The 6,172-nt window shown below is 39.4% G+C and overlaps 1 long non-coding RNA gene across 1 annotated transcript; it reads left to right on the forward strand.

The window, feature by feature from the left end:
• The first annotated feature begins 3,943 nt into the window (after window positions 1-3,943).
• On the forward strand, window positions 3,944-4,996 carry LOC108165704 (uncharacterized). The gene is made up of 2 exons (XR_001776028.1): window positions 3,944-4,232; window positions 4,921-4,996. It is a non-coding gene; the product is annotated as an uncharacterized LOC108165704 (long non-coding RNA).
• Window positions 4,997-6,172: the final 1,176 nt, after the last annotated feature.

A 6,172-nucleotide genomic window follows, 5' to 3' on the forward strand; every position in this document is an offset into this window, starting at 1 on the left:
GTTAAGAAGCTATATTTAATTTGGAGCTAAATATTTAGTTTGTACTCTGCTTGAAAGCAAAACATTTAGCTCAGACCTAAACATTTTGTTTGCACACTAAATATTTAGCTGACTAAATATTTAAATTCCAAGCTAAATATTGAGTTTAGTTTAGATGTGCTTATTACAAATTGAAATGAAAGAAGAAACGAAGTAAATAAATGAGAAATAATTTGTGTTGTAAAATAAAAAAAGCATTTCTTTTAGATTATTTTATTTGTCTGAGAAAATCTTACATTAATTAAAAAAAAAAACAAATCATTAATCTGTGTCACTGCCAGCCAGATTTTACTGTTGTCAATGGCTGAAAAAGAAATCCTTCATTTAGAATAAAGCATACATTTATGTATTTTGTGAAGATCCACCTGCATAAAATACAATAAAGTTTGTCATTAAAACATTACAAAATGCAAACGAATTCCGGGGATTTACATTTTTGATAGTTGATAATTGAGCTGAAGAGACTATGGGTTCATGCTGTTGGTCGGATCCTGCTGTTCTGGTTTAAATCTGAAAAAGGATGCAAATGCAAAAATAAGCAAAAAATAAAAATGGATTCTGTAAGCAAAGGTAGAAGAGGTGAGGGAACAACAAAAATTCACAAAGATACAAAACCTGCAAAAAAAAGATGAGCCGAAATGCAGCCTAACACTGCAAACTTTTCTGAACTGGGAGGAAAAAAAAAATATTTACCTCGACTCCAACTAAAATTGAGAGACAGCGATTCTCCAGGAAATATTTCCAGAAGGAGCAAAAGAAAAACTATTCCAGCAGCATATTTAAAAAAAATAAAAATCAAGTGTGCAGTGGATGCGATGGGAGTCTGAAAGGATATGAATAGAAACAGGTAAACACCAGGAAATATAAACTATGACAAACAAGAGCGTAGCGGCGGCGGTACACATTGAAACAGACATATGTATTAAAAACCCTGATGTCTGGTTGGTCAGGGGGAAAGTTATCAGAGCAAAAATAAAAATATGGATGATCCTTCAGGAAGCCCCTTGATGAGAAACTAAAAGCTTGCGTACCAGAAAAGTGTCTGCAGCAGCGAGACGGAGGGGCGACCAGAAAAACACCCGCAGGGCGCTCGGACTTTGAGGAAGGCTTAGAATGAGGTTTGCACTCGAGAACCCTCAGAGTGCCTCTCTGTGACATGAAGCACAGCAATAACTCAAGACATACACACATGTAGAAAAAAATAAACTGCAACCCCGAGCACATCTTCAATCCCAAGGCAACAATTTTCCGTCCAGTGAGAAACGATTTCTTGCAAAAATGCAGAGGCGGAGCAGGTGCACGAGAACGATCCTCAACCTGTTGAACTTCTGGTCATGACCTCTTACGCTGCGACTATGAAACCTTACGTCTTTTAAGACTTTTGTGACAAGTTAAAGAGAAAGCAGTGCATAGATGAGTGGAAGGAAGATAATATGCAGCTGCTTTTTAAAAAAATTTTAATCTGAAAAGTTTTATCTAGTTCACCACATTGAATCCTAACATCTCTCCTTCGTTCTCTACTATAGGAAAGTCAGAGTACGGGACATTATTTAGTCATAAGATAATAAATCTGTTCTTTTTTTGGTATCTTTTCTTAAGTTTTTGTCTTTTTTTTGTCACTCTCTGCTTTTCTCCACGTCGTCAGAACTGCATTTCTGCACTCGCCGCCTTGTCCTTCCACTGTCTTTCCTTCCTTTGTGTTGTTCCGCTTTTATTTTCCGACTTGCTCTTTTACAGCATCCGTTGCTCGGCAACATCAAGTGGTATTTGCTGCAAACGGGGAAAAGAAGAAGTAAAAAAAAAAAAGAAAAGAAAAAGTGGCAAGAAAAAAACAGTACTTTGAGTGTGCGGGGCCTTTTGTCGTGTCGTGGAGCTGGTGGGTTTTGAAAAGCTTGAACCGACTACTCCGCTTCTGTTCCTCTTGTTGTGCGGCTCGTCTACTTTGTGCTCCTAATAACATAAAATTGCGGGCAAAAATGAGGGGGTCCATCGGAGCTTAGTGTTTAACTGGAGGCGCCCTGCTTTCCGTTCGGTTCTGTAGGAACTGTGCGAAAAAGCGCAGCGGTGGCTCTGTGCTTGTACTAACTTCAGTAGCAGCTACGTGTTAGAAGTCTCCACACCGTTGTCTATGGCAACTAGTCAAAGGCTGGTGAAAACTGGATAGCATTTAAGAAAAGTTTTAAGAAAACACATTCGCTGAATTGGAAGGATACGAGGGCTTATTTCGAAGTGTGGACATACATTCGCACTTTGAGATAATTAGCCTGCAGAGAGCTCCAAGTGTTGGATCTGTTTCTGCAATTTTCTGAACTGCAAATGATGTTGGAAAAGTTGAAAAATAAGAAAATTGGCTTTCACTTTCATGGTAAAAAGATTTATCAAAGGGGCTGTATCATCTAAAATCGACTTTTTTGAGCTTATCATGTTACAGTGTTATCAAAAACATGATTCTTTTCAGCATGTTTGAGAAATTCTTTAAATCTCCCATGGCAACCGTTCCGATTAGCAAAACGCTCGGTGCGACCCAGCACCGCCTTTGAGGACAAAGCTCCTCAGAGCTGCAGTTTCCAAGCTTCCGCCTCACAGATCACCCCTCCCCCACAACCTCCCCACCTCCACTCCTTCAGACTAGCCAGCAACAATTAGCAAACACCTGGTGGAACTGAGCATCTGCTGAACTCGTTATAGGACCTACTTCTCAGTGTAACGCTGGTAAAACTTTGTTCAACGGTTAATAGAGGAGCCATGTTGTGATGACTTTATGAAGGTGGAGTTTCAGAAAGAGCAGAAGTTTCTTAAAGTGGCAGAGATCCAATTTCAAGGCGTTAAATTAAGATGTCAAAGAGAAGGAGTCAAACAGAAAATGTTAATTCTTGTCCTTTTTCGCTACATACATTAATGCCGACAAAGTAAGTAGATTAGACTTTGACTGGGCCACTGCAACTTTTTGGTTTCTTTCTTCTTTCTCTCTCCTTTGCAGAGATGCTGCTGTGTTTGGCGTCGTGTTTCGGTTGATTTACAGATCTCAGACAAATCTCAAGCGGTCAGGAAGATGCTTCAGATGTGAATCCAGTGTCCTTTGCTAACCCTCTATCATGTTGCTGTACAGTTTAAAATGAGCTATTTGTTTCCAGTCAAGCTCTTAAAATTATGAATAATTCCTTGGCATCATGATCAGATACAGGACAGCTTTATGAGTTTTCAATGCTTCAGCGATCTTTGATTTTCTTTTTATTAACGTTCAGAAATTGTAGCTCAGGTCATCACGAGCTCTTTTAATAACAGCTGCAAAATAGCCGACATCTTTATCTGGAATAGCATGCTCCATAAAATACTATGACAGATTTGAAAACAGTCTCTATCGCTGAGATCGAGAACTGTCTGGAAACGTAACAAGATTGCGCTCGCTTTTAATATCGTAGCTTCTTAAACACACTTGTCTTGTTTGCGTGTGTGTGTGCGTGCGTGTGTGTGTGCCGTTATGGTGATTGTATTAGCTACACGTGATATAGATCTTTTATTGTTTGCTGCTGTGTTATGTGGCACATTATTATTGAGCATCTAAGAAAACCTCAGCCAGGGAGTTGTGTATCGGCGAATTGCTACATACGCTTTGGGCAACACAGCAGAACATTGTCTTATCACTGGAAAGAGGGAAAGAAAGACAATTTCACCAAACATCGTCTGTGGATTAAGTTCAAACATGTCCTCTTTAGTCTCATCTGTCCAAATTTCACTACCATTTTGGAGATGCTGCCGTCGTCCTTAAAGGGAACTACGACTAGTTATAAAAATAGACCTTATTTGGGAAATATTTATCTCAGATGTAAAAACAATACAGTAATAATACAGTAGGTTTTTTAGTTTTTATAAATTTTAATAAAATATTTTCACAGGAATGTCGCCATGTTTTTCACACTGCAATGCATTCTGGGTAAATGACGTGTAATGGTCCAACTGCCTGGCTCCTCCAGCCAAAACAGTGATGAGTACCGTTATTTAGCCTTTTTAATTTGAACCGGAGCGCATTGAAAACGATTGGAACATAGAAATCAGAAGAGGTGATGAAGATGACGAGGAGCAAACAGAGGAAGAGGGCAGAGTTGGCCGCAGGAGCTGGTGTTTTGCTGCTGCCTTCAGCTTCATAATGAAAGGATGAATAACATTTACCTCTGGTCGGACTCAGTGATCCGGTAAGTACTTCTGTAGCTCTGTGTCCAGTTAGGTAACAGGGTTTGAACTTAGTTCAGTGTCATAATGGTTTTACAGTTCCAGTGATCTAGCTCCATTAGCATTTCCAGTAGTAATAGCTGCTTGTCTTTGACGTTTCTCCCAGTGTCTGTAGCGCTGTGTCTGGTTCGGCATCAGCTGTGCTGCGTAAGAGTTCGGTGCGGTGGTAACAGCCACACTGAACTTAATTACCACCGACACCGGACCTCCATGGACCTGGTTGATCGGTGATGTCAGTACCGCAGGCGGTATAGCTCCTGCTAGCATCTCAAAGAGCGTCCAGCTCTGCCTGTCTCAGCGGCAGCATTGCATTTATTTTTAGCTCGTTAAGGTAGCGATCATCTTGCTACCTTAAAGTTGGCTGTTGGAGCCTTGTTGGTTCTGCTGGTATAAACGGTTCAAAGTGTGGTGGAGAAATGTCCGGGGTCCAGATTAGGTGCTTCGTTGTGTTCCGCTCCGGCTCTCGCATTGCGCTCTTCTTTCTTTCATGTGGGAAATTATCCAGATTTTTTCTCAATTCGTTTTTTTTTTTTTTTTTTTTATCACAGCCGATAGTGACACAGTGTGACATTATCTAAAATGACACCAGTCAAACCCAATATGATAAACAGCTACTGGGGTAAAGTTAGCTTTCCTGTGTTTACTCTGTAGACTCCGGTACAGAATGGACCATTATGCGTCATCAACCCAGCGGTGAAAAAATGGCGACCTCCATGGGTGAAAAATATAACAACAGCAACACAAGGATCCCAGCATGCACAATTTCTACATTTTTGAAGTAATTATGAGTTTTGGCGTATCAAAAAGCTGCGACAGAACCTGAGCAGGACACCTAGACAAGGTAACTAATGGACACAGAGGAAAATAAACAGGAAGCAAAATGGTCTTCTAAACGCTAGCCACTGACACCAACATGAGAAGTTCAGAAGGAGAAGGTGGACACAAAATAATAATAATAAAAATAATAATAAAGTCTTGTTTATCCAAAATACATTTTTCCAGAAGTCTGATGGTTCATTCAGAGGACTTTTCCTAGCCTCCTATATATAAAAGAAATAATTTTTGGTCTGTTTTCAAACACTACCGTCACAAATGTTTTACTTTTAGAAATCAGATTTGTGAACCATCTTTCTCACTGGCAGGTTAATGAGCCTCATCATTAAGGTCGTTGAGAATGTTCTTCCTCACTTAGCATTGTGCTAACACACCCTCAATGACATCATAATGACATAACAACTGCATTTATAGAGGCGGTCGCAGTTGCTGATATTAATTATTTTCATGAAGTAGAAACTTGAATGACTCGTAACATCATTAACTTCAATTTTCCTCATTAGTTCGTTGCATTTTTAAAAATATTTCTTTTAAATTCACCTTTATATGTCCGGGTAAATGTCACTGAGACAGGAAGTACTATTTTCTAGAGCGACCTGGTTTAAATATGAATGAACTGAACTCACCATACTCAACTATAGTAGCACTGACCGTTTACATAATATTGCTGCAATGCTACATTTAAATCATTGGCTATTTTACAAGATCTCTCACCGAGGATATTAAGCTCAAAACATAAATCTATTATTTATTACTTTCCCTTCCCTCTTTGTTATGGTAAGACTTTCTGAAAAGAAGCATGGGAACTTTTAACAACAGCAACACAAGGATCCCAGCATGCAGAGCTAATTAGATTGTACAGTGCACCAATTAGCTTCAGCCTAAATAATTGCTTCTCGAGAGCTGAATAGCCTCTTGAGTATGAGTCCTCTTTAGATTGAGCCAAATATGGATTTCTTTATTAGCCTGCACAATAAAATGTGTCTTTGCTTATTAGTTCTGTGTGATATTAAGGAAGGTAAAGACCGGATGAGAAGTGTAAACCCCCTGCATTTACAGGGCTACGCTA

This window comes from Poecilia reticulata, linkage group LG20 (genome assembly GCF_000633615.1).
Source record: "Poecilia reticulata strain Guanapo linkage group LG20, Guppy_female_1.0+MT, whole genome shotgun sequence".
Lineage (NCBI taxonomy): Eukaryota > Metazoa > Chordata > Actinopteri > Cyprinodontiformes > Poeciliidae > Poecilia > Poecilia reticulata.